The 8911-nt window shown below is 38.6% G+C and overlaps 1 long non-coding RNA gene across 1 annotated transcript; it reads left to right on the top strand.

Moving 5' to 3' along the window:
- The first annotated feature begins 1648 nt into the window (after window positions 1–1648).
- Window positions 1649–7233, top strand: LOC120324664. The gene is made up of 2 exons (XR_005566153.1): window positions 1649–4721; window positions 5152–7233. It is a non-coding gene; the product is annotated as an uncharacterized LOC120324664 (long non-coding RNA).
- Window positions 7234–8911: the final 1678 nt, after the last annotated feature.

An 8911-nucleotide genomic window follows, 5' to 3' on the forward strand; every position in this document is an offset into this window, starting at 1 on the left:
TCTGGCAGATGTCAATTTGAGCCCTAGGAATAACAGTCTCCCCCAAGCAATCTAACTCATCAAGCTAGTAGTTACTTAGTCTGATCCTGCAGTGCCTTGTGTTTTATTTCTGTTTGGGTCTTCCTGAGAAAAGACTCTAAAAAGGAAAAAGAAAAAAAAACAACAGTGGAAAGCAAAACATACATAGTCAACTATCTGCAAATTTCTGGCACAGTCAAGCCTGTAGTGAAAAGTCAGCAATGCAAATGATTCACTGATTGTGAGAATATTTTGTGTGACACAAGCACTGTGATCTGTGTCTGATACTAAATTGATGGACAAGATTCCACTTATCTCAGAAAGTCCAGGTTTGAACGGTAGCTCAGTGGTTGCAATTGGAGCGGCAACTTGTGGGCCACTGACCAACAGTCATACAATGACACGTCAATAAAATAAATCAGTCAAAAGAAATAGAACAAACAAATTCAGCATGATTGTAATCTGTGCTGATGGTTCCCTCAGGTGATCCCACCACCATATCTGATTTTTGTTCCATTAGGTGGGAAAGAGTCTTTTAATGTTTTGTGCCATCAGATACTCTGGTCTTGTAGTGTACTGGGAAGGAAAAAAAAAAAAAAGAAAAGAGGAATGGTGCCAGGAACATCCAGAAGTGAAATCTTAACTCCAGTAAACTATATGGGAGTTTTACCTGATAGCACTGTGTCCAGAAATTTGGTGTGGCCTAGAACACAGGGTGTTATCAGGTCCTCATACAGGGAGGGAACAAAGATTTACACTAATAAAACCCCCCAACACTAAAATACTGCCTTTTTCTTCCAGACACAAGATGGGCAAGTTCATATTTTTACTTCCGATGGTAAAAGAGCTGTGGTTCTTTTGACCACATCAAGCACAGGGCCTCTGGGAATTTTTTCTTGGTGATGGCATAACCCAACCACATTTAACTCTTTATGGAAGACATGCCCTGAAGAATTTGCAGGCAGTTTTTATACTTCTAAGGATGAGAACTAAGAGTGACATGTGGGTCTGTGGGTATGAAATAACATTTAAATACTTGTTATAGATATTTAATGTAAGTACTTCCACTGGCTCTTTGATGATACCTACGAAGCATGAGATGAAAATCTGTAACTTAACTTGGCACAGGTAACTCAGATTCATGGTGAAATCAGATACTGCATATGTTTGCAGCTTCACACAAGGTTTTCCATTCCCAGATTTGACACATTCTGGAGAGAAGAGACATTTGGAGTCTTTCAGATGCTCATTTTTTTAACTATGAATTTTGTCTCATTACTGAGAAATTGAACTTATGGCTACTGAACTATGGAGTTCTCTCTGATCTAGGTCAAAATTGACATCTGTGTGATTGTGTCAAACTAGTCCTTAGAAGCTACAGCAAAATCTGTGAAAATCATCAGGCCTTGAAAAAGGGCTAGAAGTGCAAAGGCTGACTCGGTGGCAGGGACAAGGAGGGGGGAACACAGTGAGCTAATTCACAGTGCTGATGTGCATGGTTACAAATTTTCACCAGAAACATTTATTTGCAGATTTTGAAAGAAAGTATTCTCTTTTTTTTTTTTTTTTTTTTTTTTTTTTTTTTTTTTTTTTTTTTTTTTTTTTTTTTTTTTTTTGGTAGCAAAATAAATTAGGTGGCACAGAAAGAAACACTTGACAAAGTTGACAGGACAGTTATTGCTCCTTTACAGCAACATCCATCTCAAGCATGATCTGAATTCTGGACAAAGAAAGTACCACTGAAAGAGAAAGAAAAATCTTGCTTTTAAGGTTGGACACCCCTCAGCCAAGCCATTCACTGTCCTTTTTGGGGGTAAGGGGATGGAGGAGGGAAGGCAAATGCTGTGCTAAAAGCATTTTATGAAGTGTGTTTTTCTCATGTCTTCTGCATAAAGGCAGCACCATTTATAACCCAAAGTCTTTGTTTTGGTTTTGGCCCCAAGTATTCACTGGCAAAGTTCTGAAAAACAACAGTGGAACTAACAAGACCAAAAAAAAAAACACGTAGGAAAAACAAGGAAATAAAACCAGACCATAGTACTGCAGATGTATAGATAAAAGACCCACCACAGCATCCGAATTTTAACTCACCAAAACCAGAAATGTACAACAGTGCAGCAATTCTTTTGCACAGAGAGCAAAGCTGCTTGAGATATTACTTTCACCCACTGACAGGGAATACAATTTATTTGTGGTTTTTGATCTTATACATTAAAACAAAACAAAACAAAACTCTCCTGGACAAGCAGAATTGGTGCTAATGTTAAGGTAATGCTGTAGCTCTTCAGTCCAGGAACACATTTCTTATTTGTACTCAAGCCAAGTTCGTTCACTTATATTTTCACTAAAGCCACAGCCTTTTGAAGATGTTGCACTTGGACTTCCTTCCTGCCAAGTTTCTAAATTACGATGTGCTGCGTCCATGAGAAACTGAATGAGTTTTATTAGAACAAGGTGCCAGAATGTTTCACCCTCCACCACATCAGGTCCAGGGCAGAAGTAGTGCATGAAAAGACACTGTCAATACATTCTGTCCCTCAAATGTATAAAGATTTTCTTTTCCCTCTCCCAACACTGATTGTAAAAACATTGAAAATATCTTGAAAGAAAATGTTTATTGATCTCTCAAATCTCCTGGTGCACTTTCACTCAAAAAGAACATCTGTCTACGTCTCCTGCCACTCTTTTGTTTTCAAGGTAGGCTACACACTGCAGAAAGCTCTACCAGTGAAATATAAACTATCATTTGTAGCTTTATTGATGAAGGGTTTATTGATTGGGGATTGACTAGACAGGTTAAACAGAAAATCAAACACAAGGTTTTTTTCCACTGGATTGAAGAAGAAAGCCTATCAAAGAAGTCCACTGTATTCCTGTTTTGGAGTTATCTGAGGGAGAACATGCCCATTTAGCTGCTTTCTTGTTGGCATTGCTGTCCTGAATCTCCCTGCCTTTAGACACAAGCCCAGCTCTCTTACTATGTTGTTGATTTTGATCCCTTGGACGAAAGGCCACCTGGGTGGTAGTTCTGCAATTCAAATCGTCACGGTGTTGTATGATGTAACATTTCTTCAGAGCTGGGGGGAAGCCAGTTTTTTCATTCTACCCTTTTGGTTCTTTTTTGTTGATAATTAAGCTTTCACAAAGTTTGTAAAATATTCCATAAAATACTGAGATGGCATTATTATTAGATAAATATCATTACTTATATTAAAATATTATTAATAATTGGCAGTAATTTCCATTTCATATCATGCCTTGAGACAGCACATTTTCCCTCATATGTGATGTAGGAAATAACCTTTGTACAGTCAGTATTACTGTGTAGTAATGTTGGCTTTATTATGGAGACCACAGTTCATTAGGGAGCCTGATCACTTCTTTAACAGAACACTTTGCCTCTATTCTGAGATGATTTAAACCTACAAAAGTGAGAAGCTCCACATGGAAAGCAGGAAGTTTGAGTGCAGAGCACCAAGTAGGAGAAAGCACTTGCATTTTTGAATGGGACACAGGTCAGGAATAGTATTGCATACACTCAGCTTTTCCTTAGGGCACAGTAGGACCACAAACTGAAACCCTCCTAGAGAGAATACAGAAGGGTCTTTGAAAAGCTCGATTCGTTAAACATTTGTTCCTAATCACCCAAACGACTTTAACCATTTTCACAAATGCAAATTGCCATTATCCTCTGCTAGCCAGAATAGGACTTCATGATTTAATGCAAATTGGTCATGTCCCACAGGCACAGTTGGATTTTTAAAGTATGAGGATTGAGTTGCTTCTCAAAATGTCAGCAGGTAAAATGAATTTGCCCAGGAAATTTATTAACAATTGACACTTTCTCCCTCCTGTTCATCATGAAAGGCAGTTCTGACACTGAAAAGAGTGAACACGGTGTATGTATGGTGGATGTGAATAGTTCCTTATTACCCTATCAGCATCATGTCAACAGAGAAGCTAGGAAAATCAATTTTCCTTTTAAATACTAGAACACTAGTGAGGGCAGTGCAGCAGAATGAGATTTGTCACCAATTTCAGAGATGCCAGTATTTCAACCAGTTTGTAATGGGTTTTTCTCAAAGATTGAATTCTGTTCTCAGACTCTGAAATAGATTCCTCTTCTTTTCAATATTTTATTTTGCTACATTTTTATGTTCTGCTTTGATTGTTTAGACAATTCCTCAAGGTGATATCTAAACCAGCTTGAAAGTATCCACCAGAGTCTCCCCTCTAGGGTGAATTTATCTCAAACACATCAAACATGGCAGATGATAAAATTTCTGTTTGCTGAAGTGCAAATTGTTGAGAAGATCCAGTTTCAGAATGTGGTTATTACAGCCCCTAAAGGATGCAAAGTATCAGCCAACACTTAGGTGGTGTTTAATAGTCCATGAAATAATCTCAAAGATTATCTCAAAAAGCTCCTCTAGGTAATTCCTTCTAGCTAAACTTGACCAGATTTCCTAGATTTACCAGAGCACTGGAAGAGCAGAGGACTCTGAAGAAGTGGAGGAACCCATCAATAGGGTACCATCAGCCTCCTGGTGCTTTGTGCCTCATCCCACCTTCTTGTTCTACCTGGGAGCTGCCTCTTGCTCCTTCTGAACGGGTTTTTGGAGTGCTTGTCCTGATGCCCACACCACCCTGACTGTGCTGTTCCATTCAAGCCATGGGATGCAAAAGATTAAAGCTAATTTAAGGTACAGCCATGCATTTCCACTTTTTTCTTGGTCATCAAATGTTAGTTCATTTCTTGCTTGCCCCTGCAACATAACATGACTAGAACACCAATCCTGTATTCATGATAAATATACATTATTATATGTTCATCCAAATATAATGAATATATGTTGCAATATATAATAGATATATTCATGTACCTGCAAATCTCAATACAGAGCATTGGAGAGAAGCCTGAATAAGTTCTTCAAACTGGAAAGGAGATATCCATGTAAATGTGAAGAAAATATTCATGTAAATACATGGATTCATGTAAATCCATATATCCAGAAATATCTCCCTCATCTTGAAATACAGGTAGAACAATGCACAGGCCTGAAAGGTGAATGGGAACATCTGGTTTTGATGGGTTAAAATGTTTTCTGTATATTTCCCTCGTTGTTTTGGCAGATGGGAGCTCTCAAGCACAGCCTGTAATCCCAGTTCTGCTGCAGGCTTCTTGAGGATGATGCAACACTGTGAGAGACCTGAAAACCGGCCAGTTCCAGGCTCCCAGCCTTTGTCTGTTTCTTGGAAGCACAGATCACTCATTAAGCATCCCTGGATTTTGCAGGCAACCATGCCTGTCTGGAACATGTCTAAGACAAGAAGATTCACCTTCCAGTGGAACTGGACTCTGGAGAGAGAGAACAGAAAAATCTCTGGCAGATTGCCCTGTGTGGTTGTAAATGAATGTACTATTTCGTTTTCATATTACAGTACCAGGAGCTGAAACAGAGAAAAAAAAAGAAAAAGAAATTGCTCTTTTGCCATGGAGAGCACATTTGAGCAAGGCAACCCAATGAAACACTGGCCCAAACCCATATTTTTTTAAATTATAAAACCATGGTTAAGGTTTTAATGCAGTATAACTCCAGCAGCTATACAGATGTTATCATACCCACCTAGTTTATTACATGAAAACTGTAGTAAACCTGTCATGATTGCAGGAACACTAGACTCAAATACGAGGTCCTGTAGTAATAATATGGTAAAACATGCCAAAGCGTAGTTTTAATCTGTCATCAACCAAATTTATTGGACAGAATGTGGCTTGAGAGCACTGAAACCCCTAGAACAGTGTTTTGATGATTGGGCACAATTTTTAATGAGTTATTCTAATTTTCAGAAAGTGTTTCAGTAGCACTAGAGATGATGCTTAATGAGCTAAAGGCGTGAAAGATCTGGAGGCTGAATTTGCTGTGACATGTCATGATGTACACATAAATTTTATGTCTGTTGTGTTTGCAGATTGACAGTGCTTTGTAGTCTACAAAAAGTAAAGCAGTAATGAGGAATTAGGAAGGAATTATTTTTCACACCTACCAGCAGCTGTGAATCCTTCCTCTTGTGTAACCAGGACGTGCTACAATACCAAATTATAAAAAAAGCTTCAAGTGGAAAACAAATGACAAGTGATATATAGACATAGACAAATAACTGATGTTTGTTTTCATCATTACTGCTTTAATACTTTAGGCTCATCTGAGTTTTGCCCCTTATTGTCTGTTATACAGGGAAGTAATCCCAAAAGTCTTGTACTTAAAACCTTGGCTATGACCCACTTTCTCCTGTAGGCCAGATGACACAGCACCTGTAAAAAGTCCAAGGTATTAGCTAAGAACTCACTGTGCTGGAGGAAATTACAAAAGGTTGGTGATAACTAAGATGAAATGGTGTGTCAGCCTACAGACAATACTATGTCTTCCTCTTTTCACCTCTTCTTTATGGGTTACTGGCAATATTAACTGAAGCAAGATAAGTGTCTAAAACTGGATGTGAATATATGCATTTAAACTAACATGAATGATAATATGTACTTAAGCACTCACAGTCATCATGTGGTGCCCTCTCCAAGGTCTGTGAGCACATCTGCAGGTGCTGCTGAAGTGCTTGTGTTTGAAATTGGCAGTAAAGTCAAATAAATGTGTGTCTGCAAAGAGACTAAATAAAATAACTGCAAACATTTTAAGCTAAACCTTTAGAATATGGTGGTAAACAGCCTGCAGTCATGGGGCAGTGACTGAAATAAGGAGCGGGTTTCTTATTGAACTCGGTGTCATTATATTCACTTTATACCCTGCAGTTATCCTTTGGAGATTACAAAGGCAGAAAGAGTCTGTGGAGATTATCTGCTGAGGTTCTCTGAGGCTGTGAGAAAGTCAGCTTGTTGGGAATATCGTGTGTCTGTTTGGAAGGGTTCTGGCAATGAGCTAGTGAAGGAAAGTGGGAGAGAGCCTGGCTTTGTGCAGCTCACCTCTTCCCTACTCACTTCTCCTTTCCTCCATGGACCCTGGAGCCCAGGTAGGGTCCTCATCCCTTGGACGCACATATTTTGATGGTTCTATCAGTAATATGTCATAGCAAACTCTTTTTGCCTGCTGAATTAAGATTGGAATGGAAGGCTGAGGGGTTGGCTGTAGATGTTTTGATGTCAGCCTGTAAAAACAAAGCTGTTGTCTGCAAAGAATAAACTGTATTCCTTCAAATCTGTATCTTAGTGTTAAACCTGTGTTTTCTTTTCCTCTAATGGAGTTCGAGGTCAGCAGAAGTAAAAGTCTACTTTCAGAAAGTGGAATTAGCAGCAACTTGAGTGAGGGAAAACGATTTTTTGAATGCTCAGGTCAGCGATTCAAGGATATCAGCATGTATTTAATTAAAGTCCTTGGGACTGTCTGTTTGTTTGGTCCAAGGTTATGCTCATCTCTGGTTATGCTCCTCTCTGATAGAAACTAAGGTTTATTCTACTCTCCTGTGAAATGTATGCACATAGAAAAATGTAGGTGGTCTCTCATGCAAACAGTAGTAAATTTAGAGCTCGACATATTCTTTTTTAAGGAATCATCATGGATCACCTGCATCTGCATTTCTGCATTTCTGTGCCTTTTAAGAGACTTGTGTAAACTCACACCGATTTAAAAAAACTCTAGATTCCTTTGTCAGTTTAACCTTCCAGAAAAGGACAGATTTAGGCACAGGTCTGGGCAAGGGAATTTGGGGAACATAACTGTCAAGGAGCAGTGGTGCAGCTGAACATCACCAAGAGTCTCTGAACAACTTTAAATAAACAGGACATCTAAGAAAGATTCCTTCTTTGAATACACCAGGGTCAGTATGTCCAAGTCTTCTAAGGAGTTTTTAGGATCAACATTTTATAGAACTGATAGAAGCTCAAGAGGTGTGCTCAGACGCAAAAGAGAGGGGATTTCGATACCAAAACCCTTTTTATAGAGGATTAATTAAAAGACTTTCTCAAATATGAAGTGCTGATAGAACTGGTGTAGTATGAAGAGGTAAAATGGTGTTCACATGTTCTAATGAAGCTTGAGGATTGCATTTTTTAGCTGATACAGCCAGAGTAACTGAAAACTGGCTAATTTAACCCTAGTTCTTAAAAGGATTTCAGGGGATATCCAAAAGAGGAAACCTGACGACTTTATTTGCTCAGTGAAGAACAGAATAATGTGCATTAGATAAATCTGGCATTGAGGAAGTTTTTCATGTTTTTTTCATAATAGGGAAGAACGGAGCACAAATCCACTGTAGTTAACTAACACTTCACCAAAAGTGATCAGGTCTACTTGGATTAGTACTCGGCATGGGCCAGTGACATTTGGTAATGTCACATCACTTTTAAAGAAAGAACAGTGAAAAATGGATGGTCACCTGCTCCAGAATGTTCTTCCAGCCACCTGTGCTTCAGACACTTCCTAAAGCAAGTGTAGTGCCAGTTTTCTATGTATTGGTTTGGTTTTTTTCTTTTAATTCCAGGAATATATTGCTTTCTTGTGTCCATGTAAACCTTCAGCCCATGCTGTATCTTGTGGCGAGGGGTTGCACAGTTTGTTTGCATATTTTGTAAGCATTCATCTCTTTTTGATTTGTTGAACCTGAGAGTCAATTAGGTTCATTTCATGCTGTTCTCAAAAACATGATTTTTCAACATCAGGCACAATAAAATGGATGCCAGTCACCTTCCTGTTGCCTTATGTTGCTTTCTTCCAGTTTCAAGAATTGTAATGTTTAGTTATTTGTCATGCCAACATTTAATTGGCCTTGTTGCTGTTCCTTGTAATTCTTCCTATTTTGCTGCTATTGAGGACAGAGAACTAAAAGTACTTAGAGTTTTAAACTTGAAATTACAATAGATTTATACATGGAATGAGGGGTG

This window comes from Pipra filicauda, unplaced genomic scaffold (genome assembly GCF_003945595.2).
Source record: "Pipra filicauda isolate LSUMZ 115617 unplaced genomic scaffold, ASM394559v2 scaffold644_size270591_pilon, whole genome shotgun sequence".
NCBI lineage: Eukaryota > Metazoa > Chordata > Aves > Passeriformes > Pipridae > Pipra > Pipra filicauda.